The sequence below is a fragment of the Hyperolius riggenbachi genome, chromosome 5 (assembly GCF_040937935.1).
Source record: "Hyperolius riggenbachi isolate aHypRig1 chromosome 5, aHypRig1.pri, whole genome shotgun sequence".
In the NCBI taxonomy this organism is placed as follows: domain Eukaryota; kingdom Metazoa; phylum Chordata; class Amphibia; order Anura; family Hyperoliidae; genus Hyperolius; species Hyperolius riggenbachi.
In genome coordinates, this window is record NC_090650.1 from 219,900,637 (window position 1) to 219,924,675 (window position 24,039).

General features: G+C 44.0%; 1 pseudogene; it reads right to left on the reverse strand.

Annotated features, from left to right (window-relative positions):
• LOC137519365 (tyrosine-protein phosphatase non-receptor type 3-like) overlaps positions 1-24,039 on the reverse strand; it is a 259,943-nt pseudogene that overhangs the window by 120,839 nt on the left and 115,065 nt on the right.

The following is a 24,039-nucleotide window of genomic DNA, read 5'->3' on the forward strand; positions in this document are numbered from 1 at the left end:
TCTCCCGCCGCCGTTCCGTTCTGTTCCTAGACTTCTAAATCGATGCCAGCGTGGCTCTGGCCAAGCTTATCTTTTCTTCGCGTTCCCCTCTGCAATAGCAGGGGACACGAAGAAAGGATACGCATGGCCAGAGCCGCGCAGGCGCAGTGGCCCTGTGGCGAAACCGAAAGCAGCTAGCGGCGGGAGAACGGAGGCTCGGACAGGACCGGCGCGGGACAGGACGGCTGCTGGAGGCTTGCAGAAGCCCCAGGTAAGTGAAACACTGTGTTTAAAAACTATTTACAGTTCCGCTTTAAGTATCAGGTTATAGGTCAAGTTATACCCACTCACACATACACACACATACTAGAGCATGCTGGCCCCCCTTAAAAAATGAAAAAATATGTTTTAAAATTAAAAACTCTAAAAAAAAAATAAAAAATAAAATAAAAAATCACAAAAATAGTGTCCTCCAGGAAGGCCAGAGGACACTTGTATACCTTGAAGGTATACAAGTAGAGGATTGGACTATAGAAGGCATGGTTGCCAATTTTAGGATATACCGTAGTGGGATTATAAACACTGTAAAGCTACATAACTTCTCTGCATATAGATCCCTCAAGATCCTAGGAACTATATGTAATTTTTCTGCATACACTATTTTGCCATTTTTGTGATTTTTATGGTTTTTAATTTTAAAACATATTTTTTCATTTTTAAGGGGGAGCCAGCATGCTCTAGTATGTGTGTGTATGTGTGAGTGTGTATGTGTGAGTGGGTATAACTTGACCTATAACCTGATACTTAAGGGTCATAGTGTAATAATATTTCTCAATAAATTGTTTTATCTATAAGAACAGTAGACTGTGATTGTTCATGTCCAGCGCACCTCTTATCAGTATAAAAATTGTTTCAGTATCAGTAAAATGTATATTTGTGAGATTCAACTTTTCTGATGCCCCTTTTTAAGATGCCACATTTCAATAGAATAATATATTAATTTACAGATTCAACTTACCGTCCCTCTAAGATGTCACTTTTTAGTTGCAAGAAATATAAGTGCCTAAAATGCAAAATAAGTATATTTTGAGGAATAGCACAGAGTGACAATTAGAAATAATTAAGTTATTGTATATACATTTTCCTCAAAGAGCATGAAGGAGAATGTAATCTGTTGCAACAGGTTTGGGAACGGCTGGGCACAATCATGTGTCCTTGTCTCACATCTGTGTCCTGTGTAGGCTTAACTAGGAAGCAGAAGCAAGGCAAGTTTGAAACCAGCCATTTACAGACTTACAAATCTATCATCCCATTCAGGGCCAGGCCGAGGTAAAAGCTTGGGGGGGCAACAGCCTCTGGGGGCAGAGCCATGAGGCCAAGCCTGTGCCACAGCCCCCAGTGCCCCCTCCCCCCCCCCCGGCAGTGGCAGAGTAGTCACAAGCGGATGTGCTGGAGCAGTTACTCAACTCCCACCACCTGGATCTCTCTTCAGCCAGGCTGCAGTGTTCCCTCTCATTGGCTCCACCAACAGCGCCCCTCATTACACTGTGACCTGGCTGACCAGAGATCCTGATGCTGAGAAGTCAGTAACTTCTCCAATATACTCTGCTCACGACTCTGCATATATGGGGGGAGGGGGGATGCCTAATACTTCGGGCACAACTGGCTGGGGGCACACATTGTTATGACCCTGATCTTACCTACAATGAATTCTCCTCAAGAAAAACAGATGTACAATAAATGGATCAGCTCTGGATTGTGAGTTCACTGCAACAACTGTAATGTTTACATGTTTTCATCTTGAAGGGAACCTTAAAGAGACTCCGTAACAAAAATTGCATCCTGTTTTTTATCATCCTACAAGTTCCAAGAGCTATTCTAATGTGTTCTGGCTCACTGCAGCACTTTGTACTATCACAGTCTCTGTAATAAATCAACTTATCTCTCTCTTGTCAGACTTGTCAGCCTGTGTCTGGAAGGCTGCCAAGTTCTTCAGTGTTGTGGTTCTGCTATGAACTCCTCCTTCCAGGCCCCTCTATGCACACTGCCTGTGTGTTATTTAGATTAGAGCAGCTTCTCTCTTATCTTTTACAAGCTGGATAAATCGTCCTCTGAGCTGGCTGGGCTTTCACATAGTGAGGAATTACAGACAAGGGCAAAGCTGTTTGCAGGAAGAAAAGAGCAGCCTGAAACTTCAGTGCATGAGAGATGCAGGGGGAAAGAAACACACAAATGATCTCTTGAGATTCAAAAGGAAGGCTGTATACAGCCTGCTTGTGTATGGATGTATTTTCTATGTGTGGACATACTGTACATCAACCTACTTCCTGTTTTGGTGGCCATTTTGCTTGTTTATAAACAAACTTTTTAAAACTGTTTTTAACCACTTTTAATGCGGCGAGGAGCGGCGAAATTGTGACAGAGGGTAATAGGAGATGTCCCCTAACGCACTGGTATGTTTACTTTTGTGTGATTTTAACAATACAGATTCTCTTTAAGTGAGAGGTGGAGGCTTCCATCTTTATTCTGCAATAAACAATGCCAGCTGCCTGTCTTCTATGCTGATGCTCTGCGTCTAATAGTCACTGACCCAGAATGAGCATGCAGATCCCATGCTTTGCCTCTGGTCTGACTCCACTGGCTGCATGCTTGTTTCAGGTGTGCGACTCAAAAACAACTAAAGTCACAAGCTCAGCAGGACAGCCAGGCAACTGGCATTATTTATTAGAGAATGAAGATGGCAGCCTTTGTATTCCTCTCACTTTGCGTTGCCTTTAAAATCAAAAATACATGAAGCTAAAGAAACAATATGACTGCATGTTTATACTAAAGGAACAACACATTAATTACCGTAATATTTCCTTCCCAATAAATAGCATAGCTAAACAAAAAAGAAATGATTTAATTACATCAGAAAAAAAGACTATGTTGTTCCTTGATCGTTCCATAGAAATGCAATTAAGCTGCACCCAAAATAGAACTAAATTACCAATTACCTTTCTAGCTACAGCAGAATAAAAGAGACTGGGATGTAAATAGCAGTTGATTGAGCCATATTTCAAGTTCAGTTATACTGTATGTAATAGGCTTGGGGATGTTGGAATCTTTCAGAATACATCATGCTGCAGCGCAATGTTTTTACAGCACTTTGCAAAATAGATCATCAAGTATTATGTAGCTGTAACAAACGCTGGAGAGGCAGCCGCGGTGAACAGCGCTACCACCGCAACTGCCTCCCAGCTCCCTGTTTAGCAGCATATCCGGGCTTCAGGCGTCTAGCACGCTGAGGACGGAACTGTCAGTTGCACATAGGGTTGCCTCGTCATGCACGCGCGCGCATAGGCAGGACCTTTATGTGGGGAGGAGGCGCATCAGCTGACCGGCTGACGTCAGAGGAGATGCTCGCCGCTCCTCATTGGTTGATCGCAGGGGGCGTGCCTGGAGAGTCTCCTCTGCTTCAAAAGCCTTGCTGTGTCACTCGCAACTTGTCTGCTGTTGTGAATACATTGTGTTAGCGCTCAGACCCTTATAGTTCTGGTGTTTTGATCCGGGAGAAAACCAGGGATTTCACACAAGATAGGAATTGTTTGATAGCCTTAAGCATTACTTTACTGTATATTATTTGTATATGACTCTGGCTCGTTCTGACCTCTCTCTTGCTCAGCGATTCTGTACCTTTGCTCATCTGATCTTGTTGCCAACCCTGCCTGTTTATATCTTCCAGACTCTGCCTTCCGATTTTGTACTGCATCTGTCTGTCTGTTGCCAAACCCGATCTGTCTGACCACTCTACTCTCACCAGAGGGCACTGTACTGATTGTACCCACCAGCTCCTCTGGTGAGGTATAGCTCTTATCAGTATTACTGTTGCACCAAACACCATCTATATTTGTTGTCACATCAGCTTCTGATATACCAGTATTATAGGTGATTCTGCAGATCACCTTATAATCAGGTATATATCTGCATTATAGGTGATACTGCAGATCACCTAATAATCAGAATTCTGTCTCTTGCTGACATAAATCGTTACAGTAGCCTTCCCTTTCAAATAAAAGGGTAGTACGACTCAGGATTAATAATTCGATGTGATATAATTAATATTTTCAGAGTTGCTATACTCTCCTGGAACTACAAAAATAAAAAAAACCCACAAGCAATGTTTTTCTAGTGATTTATTTATCTGAGCCTCATTTCTGGAAAAACAAAACAAGAAAAAAGAACAGCAACGCTTGGATGCAGAAAAACTGACTTCAATGAATACCTATGGGAAAATCTGCATCAGAAAAAATGCATTTAGTGGAAACAGGCCCATAGGCATTCATTGGAGTCAGTTTTTCTGCATCCAATCTGCTTGTAGTGGAAACAGACCCTAAAGCTACTTCAAAAACAAAAATAATTTACCCAACTGTGTCAGCTAAATAGTAAAATGCTTTTACCATGTGGTCCGGGTGGCGGACTACATTTGATAAGCGAATCAGAGGATTCCAGTGACCTTGGGGCAACACCCTTGTGTACATTTGATATAGGTGCAAGTTGAAAATGGAGCAGGAAATAGTCATAGAATATTGGTAAATTTACCGATATTCTACTGCGTCATTCGTATAATAAAATATCGGTAATATTTAAAGATTTTTCTGTTGTCCTGATGAGCACCTTACCTTAACACCCCAACCCCTAGGGCGACTAACCTTAACCCACCATGAAGAAGGGTAATGCCTGCACTTTCGCTATATAGTACCATGACCAACAATGTAGATCAGCTGAGGCTCAAAATGGTAATACTTTACTAAGAAATATAAAGATGCAGCCTAATTGTTTGTTTTTTTATTTGTAAATGTTCCTTCTAGTACTTCAATCTACATAATGCAGGTTTAACATGAATTACAACTAACGTGCATTTTGCGAATGTGCAAAAATGCATTTGCCACACATCTAAAAAAAGTCAAACGAGAATAGCACTTCTGCTATAATTTGCGTTTTCGTGTTTGCGATTTCATATGCGTGAAAAAAGACTTACTTCTTGTAGCATAAATTTGCACATCTCATGTGAATTCCCATTAATTACCTGTGGAAAAAATAGCTCGCAAAAATTTGCTTACAAACACAAATTTTTATGAGGTCATCAAGCAAAGACCCTAAGCTGCAATACAGAAGCCCAGCTGCCTGCCTCTGCATACTAAACATTGGATAGATAGTGGAGAGCGGAGTGTGGCCACATTTAAAGCAGAGGCACTGCTTAGGAAGCAGGAAGGGGCAGTGGCGTACCTAGGGCATTTAACACCCGGTGCTGGGTATTATAAGACACCCCCCCCCCCCCAAAAAAAAGTAAAGGGGCAAAAAATGGGTGGCACTATAACATGCGGAGCGCGAAGCGCGTTGCGGCAAAAATGGACGTAGCCATGACCGGATGAGGGCAGAGCTAACTGTAATTTGACGTGAACCCGGGTGAGAGTGATATGGAGGCTGCCATATTTATTTCCTTTTAAACAGTACTAGTTGCCCTGCTGATCTATTTGGCTGCAGTAGTGAACTGAATCACACCAGAAACAAGCATGCTTGTTCAGGGTCTGTGGTTGAAAGAATTAGAGGCAGAGGACCAACACGGCAGCCAGGCAACTGGTATTGCTTAAAAGGAGATAAATATGGCAGCCTCAATATTATTCTCACCTCGGGTTCCCTTTAAAAGTGCAACGCAAAGACAGAGGACCCAAGTTTTGGTGACCCTTTCCCCAGAAAATTCACATAATTGTGCACGTTTTCTCAAGAAAATACACGTAATGTGTGCAGATTTGCCCAGAGAATACGTTCAATCATGTCGGCAGATTTGCCCAGAGAGTACGTTCAATCATGTCTGCAGATTTGCCCTGAGAAAACGTTCAATCATGTCTGCAGATTTGCCCAGAAAATACATGCAATCATGTCTGCAGATTTGCCCAGAGAATACGTTCAATCATGTCAGCAGATTTGCCCAGAAAATACATGCAATCATGTCTGCAGATTTGCCCAGAGAATACGTTCAATCATGTCGGCAGATTTCCCCAGAAAATACATGCAATCATGTCGGCAGATTTGCCCAGAAAATACATTCAATCATGTCGGCAGATTTGCCAAGAAAATACATGCAATCATGTAGCAGATTTGACCAGAAAATACATGCAATCGTGGGGCAGACCTGTCCAGAAAACACTTCAATCGTGTAGCAGACCTGGCCAGAACATAAACGCTACCCCTGGCTGCTAATATAAATTAAAAAAAAAAAAAAAAACATTTACTCACCTGCAGCAGAGCTCCTGTTCCGGCCTCCGTCCAGTGCGCAGCTCCCACGATCCTCTGCAGCCAGCAACTCCCAAAGTCTCCAGAGCAGGGCTTCGGACATTTTACTATAGCCCTGCTCTGCCGCTGCGGTGAACTGATACGGCATCTATTAGATGCCGAAAGTCAGTTCACGCTGGGGGGTGCTTGGAGAATTTTAAGGGGTGCTTCAGCACCCAAAGCACCCCCCTCCCCCCGGTGCCGCCACTGCCCCCAGTATAGGTAGCTAGCAGTTGCCCCCAGTATAGGTAGCTAGTTGCCCCCAGTGAAGGTAGTATAGTTGCCCCAATATAGCTAGTATAGTTGCCCCCAGGATAGGCAGCATAGCTGCTGTCCCCAATGTAGGTAGTGTTGCTGCCCCCAGTGTAGCTAGTATAGTGGCCCCCGTACAGCTGCCCTCCAGTATAGCTAGTATAGTGGCCCCCATAGTTGCCCCAGTATAGCTAGTATAGTGGCCCACAGTTTAGATAGTATAGTTGCCTCCATTGTAGCTGGTATGGTGCCCTCCCCCCAGTATAGGTAATATAGTGGCCACCATAGATGCCCCCAGTGTAGCTAGTATAGTGGCCCCCCGTTTAGCTGGCCCCAGTATAGTGGCCCCCAATATAGCTAGTATAGTGGCCCCCAGTTTAGGTAGAATAGTGGCCCCCAGTTTAGGTAGTATAGTGGCCCCCAGTTTAGGTAGTATAGTGCTCCCCCCCGTGTAGCTAGAAGGAGGGGTGACAGCAGGGATAGCGGCGGGGAGGGGGGAAATATCCCCCCCTCCCTCACCTGGGTCCCCTCCTTCTGCCTCACTTCTCCAACCAAAAATGCGGGCAGCGGGCCGGGGGCAGTGGGCAGCGAGCAGGCTGGTGCGGAGAATACTCACGTTACTTCCGCGTATTGAAAGCGGCTCCCCTGACAAAGGGTATCAGATACCTTTTATATCTTCTTACGCTCCTCAATTAATGTTTAAACTTCCGCGTATCAGCCTGGAACGCTGCGTCGCCATCACGTGCCTCTTCTGCGCCTCTGCGCCTTCTGCTGCCCGCATTTTTGGGGGGAGAAGAGAGGCAGAAGGAGGGGGACCCAGGTGAGGGAGGGGGGGATATTTCCCCCCTCCCCGCCGCTATCCCTGCTGTCACCCCTCCTCCTAGCGCTGCTCTTCCCCTCCTTAGTCAGGTGTAGGGGGGTCGAGGCGACACCCCCCTGGCTGTCTGGCACCCGGTGCGCCACGCCCCCCGCGCCCTAAGGTAGGAACGCTACTGCGAAGGGGGTGCGTGACAGGCTGCCTGCCCCTGCATACAGTACATTGAAGGTACAGAGGGGATCGGAGCACAGCATGGGGTGTTTTGCGGGCACACTCTCAGTTCCTCAGGTCAATGCCAGTGTCTGGAGGTATAGCATGCACGGCTAGGCTAGCAACACTGGAGAGGGGGGCAGAAAGACAACTACCCATTATAATGAAGTGACATGTTTCACATAATAGAAACACAATGGCAATACACATTTGTTGGTGATATGACATAGCGATTATGCAATCCCATTGCAGTATGTGAGGCAAGCACTCAGCAACAAAAGTAAAAATGTCAATAATGAGATATGCCGGATTCTTACTTTTGTTCACTTTAAAGTACACATACCTACATACCTAGAATGTTTCTTGGCACACTACAGATTAGGTGAAAGGGTACTTGAGAGCATAATTTCTAACAATCCTCCTGCATGTTTCCACATGCTATGGAATGAGAGACTAGAAAAAGTTTTTACCTTAGCCTTCAGCAGCAATAAGAATATTAAACATGTCTACTTCATACTGGTAATAGTAAATTATTAAAATAAAACAAGAAAAGTATGTGACGGAGGCATATATTTTAACACAGAGGAGCAAAGCTATTTGTATTCCAGCAATAGCCTGCTCTAGATAAATAAACTAATCTAAACCATGCAAGTCATTAATCATTACCCTAATCCAATGTTTTCTTTGGGAAATGAAGGTCAAATAAATAAGGATTTAATAATTAAATGGGAAATGCCAAGATTACACCGGATTACCTGGTTTGATCCTGCTGTAGTGTATTGGGGTCTGGAATGAAAAATCTCACCCTGAAGAGAAGATAGCAGGGAAAGCCTCCTGTATGGATGAACAAAGGAAATAAAAGTCTGTGAAAGAATATTGATAGGTTCTGTACATATGCATGTATGGTAAAGCATCTCTTCAGCTTTCAGAGATGAAGAAATGTTGGGAACTGATCAGGGCAGTTAGTAGGCTAGCGCTCACTGCGAGTCTGTAAAAACTCCTCATCCTCTCACCCCACAGATTCTGGGTGCTACACGACCCCACAGATTCTGGTACTATCACGTTGTATTGTGTATCAGTGTATAATGTGCAGGGACATCAGGCAGTGCATAAACAGCGCTGTCTGATGGGCACATTTGTTCACTGCGCAGAATTGTGTTTTCTGAAAGCACTGCTGTATGCATTTTTGTGTTGGCACATAAAGAGGGGAAAAAAACTACACCCAGCAACAATCTATTGCGGTACATGAAGTGTTTTCTTCAAATATTACATGCTATGCACCAGGGGCATTGCTAGGATCCTATGAGAGCCAGGGGACTGTTGGCCAATCCAGTCTCAAAATGGGTGTGGCTGGTGTTCATGCACAGAATGTTGGTGTTGTTGTGGGTGGAGCTAAATTTTCATGAATTTAATAGCGGTCTAAGTACTAAGTAGGCCTGCCCTGCAAAACATAACTAGACAGAATTACCTGGCTTCTGAGCTGGCTGGTCTGGTTTTCTGCTGGGAGGCTGGCCTGCCGCCAGGTTATCTGATAGTTCCCCCATAGCATTCCCTGACCTTCTAGTCACCTAGTGGACCAGCTCCCATAGGCCTCCCATTGAGACACCACAACTCCCAGCATACCCACATAAAGGAATTACAGCATCCAGCATGGCACCACAGCACCCAGTATGCCCACAGAGGCACCACAGCACCCAGCATACCCCCAACTGATGCACCACAGCTCCCAGCATGCCCGCCTTTGAGGCACCACTGCTGACTCTGCCTGGAGGACATCCAGGGCACCCCATTGATCCGGGGCACGTGCCACTCACACAGCAGCATTATTTATTTTTCCCTTGCCCACCCGCTGCAGCCACGGCCAGGTTAAGACTGTAGGTTTCCAGGCAGAGCAATGAATTTGGTATTTCCTCTGCTTGTCTCCCAGTTTATCAGTTAAAAAGGGTGATCACGCACCTTACTCATGCATGCCAAGTCCAGATGTGCTCATCTAGAGTGTGTGGTCAGAAGATGTGGGACTCTATGCTGGGACAGTGGGATCTATGAGGATTCATGAAGCCTCTGGACTGTCCAGAGGCTTCCAACTACTGAGGTAAATATCTTAACTCCCCTTTCCCCCACTACAGGTTTGTAGCCAGGGGTGTCCCCCAATATTAGAGATCCTGAAGTCGCCCTCCATGCAGAATGGTGCACAGAGTGACGTGGAGAAGTAACACACCTTTCTGCATTTCAGTGGAGTCGGTGCATGCCAGCAGGACACTTCATGAAAAACACCACTGGAGCCATGGAGACTAGAAAAGAGTTGGCTAAAGGTAGCCTATGTTTCCTCAGGATGGGCGAAGCGATTTATTTTTTCAGTGCTGTTTAGCCTAGAAACAGCCCAGATTAGAAGCATGTACTATCATAGGATTCCGCTTTACACAGTACTATATTGTAAAGGTGGTGAATAACTTTTCGCCAGGAGTGAGCATCAAATATGCGGCCTTATGCAGTTAACTTTTTCTTCTAGGTGATATTTTCACACTTAATCATGCCATTTAGGCCAAGCAAGAAAACACTTCTCAATATTTTTGACAGTATTTCAATTGCAAAGTGCTGAAAAGTATTTTAAACAGATGATAAAACTTCAGAGAAAAAGTTAATTGAATAAGGACCATGGGGGTTGATGCACAAAATTGTGATAATATTACTGTTACAACCGGCAGCATGTACTGGGAGTTACGCTATTATCATGACCCGTGTTACTCAATTAGTGTTGCTACGGCAATGAGCGTTACTAACAGTAATGCTCGTTAGTAACGCAGGATACTGTAGCATAAAATTATTGTGATGGGCTCTGAATTATTGTAATAGGCAGTGAATTGCCTGATCAGGTCAATTACTGATGTTTAATGGAAAATGCATTTTGGAAGAAAGTTGCCACCTGAAGAAAGATGATCCATACCTTATTATGGTAGAGCCACATTGTCAAACTTACCTTTGAGTTGTTTTCTAATTGGTTTGCTGGGCTCTAGCCATCTCTGTAAAGATGATAAGAAAACACACATGGTGAACATATTGTAAAGAGTCAGTTAACAAAAAAAGCACATAAACTGAGGTTAATAAAAACCTGAACTGAAAGAAGGACATAATGATCCACTGCTGAGTGCCGCTTGCCTGGTTGTTGTGATGATTCTTGGCCTTTAATGCTTTCTAAATTACCAAGCCAAAACAATTATGCACTTCAGGTGTTTGGACAGCATTGGCTTTATGCCTACTTCAGGTAAGTGACACAAACAATAAGAAATAACTGAAACCAAAAGAAGAGCACAGCAACCAGACAGCTGGCATTCTTAAAGCAGACCTGAACTCAGAACGTCCTCTCTGCTCTAAAAGATACGCAACAACACAATAACCTGTAAAGGGAGTATGAAGCCAATTTAAAAACTTGTTTGTACATGATATTTAGGTTAAGGAATAGGGCCAGTGCCCAAACGCCACATTCCCGCGGCAGAACCCCCCAAATCCCCGGGGCAAACACCGGGGAGCACTTCCTGGTAGAGGCAGAGCTTACTGCTGTAGCTCTGCCTCTACTCACGTCAATCCCCGCTGATCGCCACCTCTCAGTCTTCTTCCACTGAGAGTGGTGGGGAGAGGCGACGATCAGTGGAGGATTGACGCTAATGGAGGCAGAGCGACAGCGCTAAGCTCTGCCTCCCCGGGCAGCAAAATCCACGACTTTGAAAGTTGTGGATTTTTGCCCCAGGAATTTGCGGAGTATAAAACCCTTGTTCCGCCAAGGGAATGCGGTGTTTTAGCACTGCCCATATTCCTTAACCTAAATAACAGGTAAAAACAAGTTTTTAAATTGGCTTCAAACTCTCTTTAAACAAAAAACATTTCTTTGTTACAGCTGATACAAATCCTAAAATAAATCTGCACTATTTCTACTTCCTGATTCATGGAAGCAGACATATTGTTAACAGCCTGTGCTTTCAAATGAGTTTATCTGCCATCTCTGCCGTGGCAGTCATGTGACACAGGGAGAGGTCAAATTACATCTTGTGATTAGTCACAGATGAGAAGGAATTAGACAGGCCAAACTCTCTTAATACATACAGGGTGCATTTCTCTATGTTTTCCTTCTGTCTTGTGCAAGAGTTTAGGTCCATTTTAAATGAAGGCAGCAGTGGTGGCCTTCAGACTTGATTATTGCTTTTAAATGGTTTCCCAGATGTTTGCTTCTCTCTTTGCATAAATCAAATAAAGTAAATGTAAAATACAAAACGGATCTACATTTTGATTTTTAAATCTCGAAAACCACAAAAGCAGGACCTTAGAACTCAAGACACTTTCTGAGGTTATTTCTGTGCTGCTAAATATTGATTGATCATACACATGTCACATTGTATGCATGCACAAACGATGATTTAACCTGACAGGAAGCCTTCTACTTCAGTAAACTGCTATCACTGGCCAACAGCCGCCACCTCTAATAATAAATATACATTTGCCCTCTTGCAACAGAAGGCATTTGCAACAATTCAATTTTATGAGAGCAAAAAAGATCTCCCATTATTACTCACTACTGAATATGCAAATCACCCTTTTGTGCCCATCCAGAACTGTTGGAGTGCTATCTGGGTACTCTGTACAGGTTATGTAATATTTAACCACTTCAGGATCATAAGTTTTTTCCTTAAAAACCAAAACAATTTTCACATTTCAGCGCTTCTCCCATTCATTCAGCGATAACTTTATTGTTACTTATCACACTGAAATGATCTATATATTTTTTTTCACCATAAATTAGGCTTTCCTTGAGTGGTCTTTTTTTGCTGTGAATTATTTTACTTTATATGCATTGTAAAGGGAATAATAAGAAAAAAAAAACATTATTTCTCAGGTTTCAGCCATTATAGTTTTAAAATAAAACGTGCTTCGATACATAAAACCCACACATTTTATTTGCCCATTTGTCCCGGTTATTACAACGTTTAAATTGTGTCCCTAGTACAATGTATGGTGATAATATTTAATTTGGAAATAAAGGAGCATTTTTTCGTTTAGGGATTTTTAATACTATTTCACTTATTACAAGACTTTTTTTTTGTTTGCAAAATTTAACAGTAATATACTCTCATGACATACATATTTAAAAAGTCCCTAAGGTAACTATTTATGTAAAAACATTTTAAATTATGTAATTTTTGTCTTTTTTTAACAAGTGCTTTATTTCTGTAACTGTGGGGCAGGGTTGGAAGGGGTTAAATGTAATAAAATAATAAAAAAAAACTAATAATACCTTTTCTATGTAAAACAGTATACTGGTATAATTAGGTGTATTTTTACTTTTTAATCACAAGATGGTGCTAATGAGACTGTGTTTCTATTAATAGAACATGGAAGCATGGGGTCTGAGAGCTTGCATTGCATTTTCAAGCTCTCTGAAGACAATCAGGGTTGAGAATAAATGATTCTCGCATTACGATCACAGATGGAGGGGCTGTGATGGCGAAGCAAGCGAAAACAGCGTGGGAATCATGAATGCGGCGGTAAGGCAACAGTACGCATATCTACCCCCCTGATCCGCACGTGAAGTTTACAGGGGCGTAGCTATGCATACCAGGGATCCTAAAGTGGTTAATTATTATGATATTCTAATTATGTGATATTGTTGACAAGACAAGCAGGCAATAGTCTAGTGACAGTTTGACAAAGGGAGCAGCTTACTGAAGGATAAACTGGTAGTTGCAATTTATGACTGGGCCTTTGTCTCTCTTCATATGTACAGGAAAAACGTTTTACATTTCTGAATTTCCACAAATCCACAACCATTTTATGCTGTTTATTCTTAATGAGAATATACATAAAATAACAAAAATAAGTATTGTACATATATAAATCTGTCAGTATAGAACCTGCTAGGACTATGCAAACATTTTCTAAAAGTAGGTATTTACAAAATGCTGATATGCTTCACACCGCTCTCATAACCTTTCTGGAGCCTTGCAGTTGGGTCACTTAGTTGCCAACTATAGAACACTATCGTGCACTTACAAAACACTATCGCTTACAGCAGGGGTTCCCAACCACCGGGCCGCGGCCCGGTGGAAAACTGCCAACGGACCGGCAGTGGGCCGTGGGTCTGTCATCTCGCCCCCGCTCCTGTAAGGAGGGAAGAAAGCAGGGCAGCGGTTCCCATGGTAACGGCGATGCATATCGCCGCTACAGGAAGCCGCTGCCTTGCTTCCTTCCCTCCTTACAGCAGCCGCAATACGCACGCGCTGCTGTAATACGAGATGCTGCTAAGAGGAGAGCGGCTGGGGGAATCTAAGAAAGGAAGCGGCCGCCTGCTCATAAGGTAACCGATCGATGGCCTTTGGGGGGGCACTATACTAGCTATATTTGGTCAGAAAGTGGTCCCCGGGCCTGAAAAGGTTGGGGACCCCTGGCTTACAGGCACCTACAGAACACTACTTTGGATCCTGCGCATTATGCTGCAGAACATTATCCAGGATCCTGTGTTTACAGTGCACTGTCCTTAACTTACTATTCTTCAGACCTCCCTTCCCTATAATAGGCACAAGCTACAGAGCTTCAGATGCTAATGTTTTCTGGACCCCCACTCCCTGCTATTTCATAAATGACAAGTTACAGAAGGAGGGTGGGGTTAGAAGAAAGCACTAATGCATTCCCAGGACAGAATATATATATATATATATATATATATATATATATATATATATATATATATGCACCAAGGGTTGCAGCACACCAGCTCTCTTTATTAAGGAGCAAATCAAAAGTTTTGTTTACACCAACAGTTTCAAACCATCCCCGATCTTTATCAAGCTGTGTAAAGAGAGCTGGTGTGCTGCAACACTTGGTGCTTTTTGTTTATACTGGTGGAACATCTAGTGCAAAGCTTTTGTTCATTTAAATTGCATGACATTACTTACTGTTGTTCACTACAGGAAATGCACTGTTCTTTCATAAGTTGGTACTTACCGTTGCATTTCATATGTGGGCAATGACTGCTGCATTTCATATGTGGGGTAATGATTTTTATATTTTGATATGTGTGGAAATGATTCCTTCATTTCTTGAACATGGTAATGTGTGCTGCATTTCATACGTGAGCTAACGTATGCTCATGTAGGTCAATGACTGCAGCATTTGTTGTTTGAGGGTCATGATTCCTGCATTAAATATTTTAGGGTTATTGTTGCTGCATTTGCCAATTTTGAGGCTCATTATTAAGAAGGGAATGCGACCATCAGAAAATATATGGCAAGGTCTTGTTGGATATGTACAAAGCTACCCTGTGTGAGAACTGTGGGATGTAATAGGATCCGGGTAATCCTCTGTATTATCCATCATCTGTGGTAAGTATCTATTTTATCCTTTTTATTTTTTCCGTACAGGCTCAATTTAAGTGAGGCACTTCCAGGTTTAGAGTGGTAGTAACCATATCCACTGTGGAAAGCAAAACTATATGGCAAGGCCCCTTTGAGATTGTGGGAAAAGGTGGGTACATAAATTATAGGATTAATGGGCCATGAAGCTATACCTAAACCTATGAGACTATGGGCCCTATCCAATTATCTAACCTGGCAGCCTTAAGTGCTGGCTAGTTCTAAAAGCCTATTGCAATTAGCACTCGGGAGGGGGTGCAAAGTAACTCACTTGGCTGAATTTATCACACAGAAAGTTTATTTCACCCTATCCTATTTCCCTTTTCATGGTGCCGGGGTACTGTCAAACTTGACAATTAACTTAGACCTTTCAGGAGAAGGTCTGAAGTTCCTAACGCTCTTCCCCATGTATTGCAGAGCAAAGGAGATCCGCAGAGGTTTGGGGGGGAGGGGGGGGGGTGACAGGGACGAGGCTACGTTCTTTAATTTTTTTTTTAAATGGCATGGCTGTGAGGGGACAGGGAGCAAAGTTGACAAGAGAGCTTGCCATCTAGCGGCACATGACAGATAAATGCCAGGGACCTTTGTGATTTAGCGGACGGACGGCAGGTGACAGAGACGGATCTCCCGGGGGAGCGTGGTAGCATTGCCATGGTGCTGAAGGACAGCTCGATGGCACAAAAACCTCACTCCTCATAGCTACTATTCATCTGAATAATGCTCTTAAAGCTTGGCCATTGCACAGGTGAAACCAGCAATTGGACTTGCCAGTAATCCTCATGTGATAGCCTGGTGATACGTAGCTCACTATCAGTGAGTTACTTATTTAGAATAGGATATTACCGTAAGGATTGTACTAATTTGATGTTTTGGGGGATGAAGGTATACCCTTGTTATGTTTGTTGGACAGTTACGTTAAGCTATTTCTGTTAAGAGACAAAAAGTTGATTTCTTTAGGGCTCATTCACTGTAGTCAACAATTGCACAAACAGGATTTTGTGCACAGATTGCCAGCACATGGCAGAGTCTGGTTTAGCGCATACATTGGCAGCTCCAACACAATTAAACCAATGAAAAATTGCATGTGTTGTGGGATAAAGTGTTCCCGACCTCATTACATTGCAACGTGTGGGAACCCTTCTTATATTGGGTCAATGGACTTTCATGTTCCCATGCGTGTTGCACACAACACGCGGTGCAACATGACTAACAACACTAAGCCCCCTCCCCCCCCCCTCCCCCAGTAATGACTTTGACTTTGTCAGAAGCTGACTAACATGATTACTGCAGTCTAATCTTTTTCATAACTGGAGATCTACCCAAAGATTTTCTTTTTAATGTGGAACAGAATGTCCACACGTAGTGGCAGCATGTGATTGCTGCTCTTATCCTCTGTAAATAAAAGTTACGGAGGAAAGTTTCCTTTAAACCTCCTGTCAATGCTAAAATATTCAGCCAAAAATTGGAAGCGGTGTTTGAGGTTGTCAGTAACAGACTTCCTTTGCGGCTGTGTGTCACAAACTAATGGGAAGTTGGAATGCTTTCCTTCCAGGTGCAGTGTTGATATTTAAAACGGAGTTGGAGCTCAGCAGTGAAATGCAAAAACAGAAGCTGATAAGCTGGTCTCAGTAAATCAGCTGTCGTTCTCTCTCACCCTCAATTGAAAATCAGTGCACAGTTTGTTTATGCCAGAAAATTGTAATGGAGGCTGAGCAAAAGAAAATAGTATTGGCAAGTCGCTTAACCCTTAGACTGCCAGCTATTTTTTTTACAAACGCTACACTATGGCGTTATCTATGTTTTTTATTGTTTTTATTAAATATCTCGCCCAAAGAAGTTTTGTTGAAATTGGTCAAGGTGTTTTCGAGTGATGGCGGCACAGACACACACACACATATGTCCGATTTTATATACATACTAGCCGACCCGCGGCGTAGCATACACCGCATAAGAGGGTAGAGGGCAGGAAGGGGGAATTGGGCACAGCGGCGGGGAGGGGGGGTTGGACCCTCCTACCTCACTTGGGTCTCCCCCTCCAGCTTAAGCTCAGCAGGAAACCCCCCCTTTATCTGGGTCCCCCATGTGTGCTCTGCCTCCAGCTTAAGCTCAGCAGGAAACCCCCCCCTCACCTGGGTCCCCCATGTGCACTCCGCCTCCAGCTTAAGCACAGTAGCAGCCGCCACTATTAGTAAGAGGCAGCGGGCGGGGATGACTCACCTCTTCCGTGTTCCATCGTGCGTTCCACTGTCGTCACTTCCTGCAATGCCGCACACTGTATTGGTGTAATTTGCCTTTTTAAAACAGAAGGAAATCTGCAATAATTCAGCTATAAGTGAACATTTGTGGTTACCCACAATTCACTGCTACTAAATATGCAAATTCCCCCTTTTACTTCTTGGTAAGCTAAGCAAGCATTCAGAGCCGCTGGTGTATAGCAACCATATAGCTTTAAATTTTACACAGTCATATCAATCCCATATATAGACAGCCTGTTTCAGACTTTTGGTACTCATCAGTACATGGCAGGAATTGATACGGCTGTATGAGATAGGGCTTGGACCAGTACAACAGAGTAACCAAGCAGCTCAGGGTGACCCAAACCACTCGGAATGTATAAGGGGATAAAAGGGACCAAAAAGACCTCCTACTAAAAAAACAAAGCTTGGTGTAATTTGCCTTCCTAAAACAGAAGAAAATATGCAATAATTCAGCTATAAGTGAACATTTGTGGATACCCACAATGCACTGCTACTAAATATGCAAATAATTCCTTTTCACCCTTGGTAAGCCAAGCAAGCATCCAGAACCACTGGTGTATAGCAAGCCTATAGCTTTAAATTTTACACAGCCATATCAAACCCACATGTGACAGCCTGTTTCAGACTTTTGGACCTCATCAGTACATGGCAGGGATTGATACAGCTGTATGAGATAGGGATTGGACCAGTACAACAGAGTAACCAAGCAGCTCAGGGTGACCCAAACCACTCAGAATGTATAGGGGGATAAAAGGGACCAAAAAGACCTTCTACTAAAAAAATCAAAGCTTGGTGTAATTTGCCTTCTTAAAACAGAAGAAAATTTGCAACAATTCAGCTATAAGTGAACATTCGTGATTACCCACAATACACTGCTACTAAACATGCCAATTATTCCTTTTCACCCTTGGTAAGTCAAGCAAGCCTATAGCTTTAAGTTTTACAGTCATATCAAACCCACATGTGACAGCCTATTTCAGACGCTTGGTCCTCATCAGTACATAGCAGGGATTGATAAGGCTGTATGAAATAGGCCTTGGACCAGTACAACAGAGTAACTAAGCAGCTCAGGGTGACCCAAACTACTAAGAATGTATAGGAGGATAAAAGAGACCAAAAAGCCCTTCTACTAAAAAAAGCAAAGCTTGGTGTAATTTTCCTTTTTAAAACAGAAGCAAATCTGCAATAATTCAGCTATAAGTGAACATTTGTGGTTACCCACAATGCACTGCTACTACATATGCAAATTATCCCTTTTTGCCCTTGGTTTGATATGACACTACTTCTTCTTCTTGCTTGGACCAGCCCCTTCTTCTTGCTTGGACCGACCCTGGGGGCAGGGCGCTACTTCTTCTTCTTGCTTGAAGGTTGAGGCACTTACTCTATTATATATATATATATATATATATATATATACACTAAATTAAAGCCCCACTCATTTAAAAATGGGCACTAGGCCTTGGCTGCTACGCCCCTCACTCCCCATCTCCCGCAATGCCCGCGCGGTCTCGATGCGCACACATGCCAGGGACGCGCACACCTGCCCCCCCTCCCCCGCGCTGTCCCAAGTCTGCCTGCGTGCCGTGCGTGCTTGGCAAACCGCACTGGGCACAGGGACGCAGGAGGACTATTATATAGGATATACACAGTGGCTTGCAAAAGTATTCGGCCCCCTTGAAGTTTTCCACATTTTGTCATATTACTGCCAAAAACATGAACCAATTTTATTGGAATTCCACATGAAAGACCAATACAAAGTGGTGTACATGTGAGAAGTGGAACGAAATTCATGATTCCAAACATTTTTTACAAATAAATAACTGCAAAGTGGGGTGTGCATAATTATTCAGCCCCCTTTGGTCTGAGTGCAGTCAGTTGCCCATAGATATTGCCTGGTGAGTGGTAATGACTAAATAGAGTGTACCTGTGTGTAATCTAATGTCAGTACAAATACAGCTACTCTGCGAGGGCCTCAGAGGTTGTCTAAGAGAATATTGGGAGCAACAACACCATGAAGTGCAAAGAAGACACCAGACAGGTCAGGGATAAAGTTATTGAGAAATTTAAAGCAGGGTTAGGCCCGGTTCACACTTGCGGTGGCCCTCCGGAATCGCCGTGCCGGAGCCGCACCGCCTGCAGAACGGACGGAACGGACGCACGGCATAGCAATTAAAGCCTATGCGTCCGTTCACATGGGTCCGTTCTGCAGAACCGGAGCCGGACCGGATCCGGGCCGGATCCGGACTCCGGCCTCCGTTCCAACATGCGCTATTTTTTCATCCGGCCCCTCCGGCAGCCGTATCCGGGGCGGAGCCGGACTGCACCATCCGGCCAATACAAACAAATGGGAACCGGAGGCCGCACAACACACTGGCTGAGAAATCCGGATGTTCTACCCCACTTCCTATGCAGATTTTTGCGGCGATATTGGCTGGGGACACATGGGCAAGCATTTTGGAGTGGAGCAGCACGAGCTGGAGATGTTGGCAGGATGTTGGCAGCATGTCGGAGGTGGAGGTGAGTGCTAAACAGCAGAGGGCCTGATTCCACAGGTCCCCCTTCTGCTGACCTCCCAGACCCCAACATTTTTTTTTTTTTTTACGTTAACTTTGCCAAACGGATCCGGATCGCATCCTGATTACCACCTGATGCAACCTGACCGGATCCGGATCGGATCCGGATCAGAACCGTACGGTTCCGATCCGGATCCGGTCCGGATCCGGTCAGGTCATCCGGTCCGTTTGGCAAACAACCGCTAATGTGAACCGGGCCTTAGGCTACAAAAAGATTTCCAAAGCCTTGAACATCCCACGGAGCACTGTTCAAGCGATCATTCAGAAATGGAAGGAGTATGGCACAACTGTAAAACTACAAGATAAGGCCGTCCACCTAAACTCACAGGCAGAACAAGGAGAGCGCTGATCAGAAATGCAGCCAAGAGGCCCATGGTGACTCTGGATGAGCTGCAGAGATCTACAGCTCAGGTGGGGGAATCTGTCCATAGGACAACTATTAGTCGTGCACTGCACAAAGTTGGCCTTTATGAAAGAGTGGAAAGAAGAAAGCCATTGTTAACAGAAAAGCATAAGAAGTCCCATTTGCAGTTTGCCACAAGCCATGTGGGGGACACGGCAAACATGTGGAAGAAGGTGCTCTGGTCAGATGAGACCAAAATTGAACTTTTTGGCCAAAATGCAAAACGCTATGTGTGGCGGAAAACTAACACTGCACATCACTCTGAACACATCATACCCACTGTCAAATATGGTGGTGGCAGCATCATGCTCTGAGGGTGCTTCCCTTTAGCAGGGACAGGGAAGCTGGTCAGAGTTGATGGGAAAAGGGATGGAGCCAAATACAGGGCAATCTTGGAAGAAAACCTCTTGGAGTCTGCAAAAGACTTGAGACTGGGGTGGAGGTTCACCTTCCAGCAGGACAACGACCTTAAAAATAAAGCCAGGGCAACAATGGAATGGTTTACAACAAAACATATCCATGTGTTAGAATGGCCCAGTCAAAGTCCAGATCTAAATCTAATCGAGAATCTGTGGCAAGATCTAAAAACGGCTGTTCACAAACGCTGTCCATCTAATCTGACGGAGCTGGAGCTGTTTTGAAAAGAAGAATGGGCAAGGATTTCAGTCTCTAGATGTGCAAAGCTGGTAGAGACATACCCTAAAAGACTGGCAGCTGTAATTGCAGCAAAAGGTGGTTCTACGAATTATTGACTCAGGGGGCTGAATAATTACGCACACCCCACTTTGCAGTTATTTATTTGTAAAAAATGTTTGGAATCATGTATGAGTTTCGTTCCACTTCTCACGTGTACACCACTTTGTATTGGTCTTTCATGTGGAATTCCAATAAAATTGATTCATGTTTGTGGCAGTAATGTGACAAAATGTGGAAAACTTCAAGGGGGCCGAATACTTTTGCAAGCCACTGTATATATAGATAATAATGCGAGGATCACAGTGTGAAAATTGTTGAAAAAAAATACTATATGCAGTACAACTCAATGCATTTTGGCCCTGCTTGTTTGGGCTTTATAGTAGGGAAGGCCCTGGGTCAGGGGACTGTGTGTTGGGCCGGCTTGTGTTGAAGTGACTCTGAAGAAACCTTTAGGTCTGCATTTTAAATCACTAAAGCCCTTATAAGCAAACAAAAAAACAAACATTTTATTTGTTCAACACACTCACATGTGAGTCTAGTGAATCTTCACTGTGCTGTAATCCGAAATATTCTCTCTCTTTGAGACTTAAGTGACTGAAGACCATGTCCAGCAATGCTTGACCAGTGTCTTGTTTCTAGAATAGAGAAAAAAAAGTTCCCATTAAAACACCCACGCACCAAAATGTCACATGTCTGCCTGCACAGAGTAAACATACTAGAGATGAAGTGAGACTATCCTGGCTGATGAGTACTGGTGAGACATAGCAGATGTCTGCAGTGTCTGAGTCCTACTTCCACTTTTACAATAAATGTGTGAATTCCTTTCCATTTTTGGCTGGGCTGTATGCATTCTTGCTAGTCTACTTCTTATTTTTTTTTTATTTTACCACTTAACTCTGAATAGTATAGATTTTTGTTAAATGTAGAAATCATGTCTCTGCATTTCGCAAGTGTAAGAAGTGTTGCAGTAATAGTGTGATTGTGCTGCTTTGTGCATTAAATATAAGTACACTTATTTTAAATAAAAAAGATAAAACAACACATAATACAGTATAATTTCAACTAAACCAGGGAAGAGAAAAGGACCATGCTATGCGTCTCCTGAATTTTTATGTACTGTGCACTAAGCATTCTAGTAAAACTAGCTAGAATTTCCTACAAATAGTCTGCTATTTGGTTAATAAAGATTTTTCACGAATCAGTTTTTGATCTGTCCAGTGTCAAACGGGCCTCCGTGAAATTGCAGCCGCATGCACAATCCCATGGCAAAAGGTTTTTTTCCTTTAAAATGTATCTAATTTGCCCTCCATTTAACAGAAATGTCTAATTCCAGGTGAATGCGTGCAACCACAACTACGCTTGAAGGAAACCTGAGGTGAAAATAAACTGATGAGTGTAACGATCGAAGATGTTACCTCTGTGGGGGAAAGCAGCGCAGCTGCTTTCACACCTGATGTCACCTCTGCGGCCACGCCATCCCGGGTGTCGCTTCCCAACTCAGGGGGGACAGGAATCTATCTTGCACAGCAGCTTAAATCCACATGCCTGCGCATGGAGCAAAAGGACCTTTATGGGCGGAGGAGACAGATCAGCTGACATTGTGGTCAGCTGACTTCCACCTGTTAATCTACCTTGCAGGCTGGCTCAGCCCCTCGGACGGGGCTGCTTGAATCTGCTTTCAGTATTTAAACCAGGAATTGTTACGCTGTCCTTGTCTGTTGTCGTGAATGCTTGTGTGTCAGCGCTCAGACCTTTAGATTAGGATATTGCTATTGCTCTGTTATCTGTCAGCTTAGATCCCAGGTGTGATGCCAAGGATTTCACATTTAGATTAGGATATTGCTGTTACTCTGTTGTGCTTTGGACTAGTCCCGGGGGGTTGGGACCGGGGACTTCACCCCCAAGCTCAGGATTGTTGTCTCATTGTTCTGTTGTGCTTTAGACTGGTCCCGGGGGGTTGGGACCAGGGACCTCACCCCCAAGCTCATGATTGTTGTCTCATTGCTCTGTTGTGCTTTAGGCTGGTCCTGGGGGGTTGAGACCAGGGTCCTCACCCCCAAGCTCAGGATTGTTGTCTCATTGTTCTGTTATGCTTTAGACTGGTCCCGGGGGTTTGGGAACAGAGACCTCACCCCCAAGCTCAGGATTGTTGTCTCATTGCTCTGTTGTGCTTTAGACTGGTTCCGGGGGGCTGGGACCGGGGACCTTACCCCCAAGCTCAGGATTGTTGTCTCATTGCTCTGTTGTGCTTTAGACTGGTCCCGGGGGGTTGGGACCGGGGACCTCACCCACAAGCTTGGGATTGCTGTGTGATTGTTCTGTTGTGCTTTGGGCTGGTCCCGGGGGGTTGAGACCAAGGACCTCACCCCCAAGCTTAGGATATTGCTACTCTGTTATTGCTACTTGTTTAGACTAGTTCCCGGGTGTTGATGCTACGGATTTCACACCCAGACTAGGTTATTGCTTCTGTATTGATCTCCTGTGTATGACTCTTAGCTATTACTCGGACCCTGATCCTGTCTTCTGTTCCTGTACTTTCGCCTATCTGCCTGCCTGTTGCTGAATCTCTGCCTGATTGCTGACTATTCTCTTGCTTCACAATTCTGTACTGATACTTACCTCTCTGTTGCCGAACCCTGCCTATCTGACCAATCTACTCACCAGTGGGCCCTCACCACTGGTGAGGTATTAACTGCGCCAGCTCCGCTGGTTAAGCAGCTCTGCTAGGATATAGTTAGTTCTAGTTACCTACTCATTAGATGCCTGTTGTTTTAGTATTACTGTATCTCGTAAACTGCAGTTCAGTATGACGCACCCGCACCTTGGGTGTTCATTTGCCTGCAGTATAGTCTGAATCACCCGATCCTCGAGAGATTCAGTCTCTTCAGTATTGTTTCCCCAGCTTGCTGGAGGTTGTAGGTTAGTACACACGCAGTGTACTGTTCCTACCTCACCAGCCCATCTGGTGAGGCCTCAATAAAGCATTATAGTTACCGTGACACCAATCACTACACTCTCTGCTCTCAGTCTTGCTATACTGGCATTATTGGTGATTCTGCGGATCACACATAATCGGGTATAGTGTCTGCATTGTTGGCGATTCCGCAGATCACCAGCAATCAGATAACTGAGTAGTGGC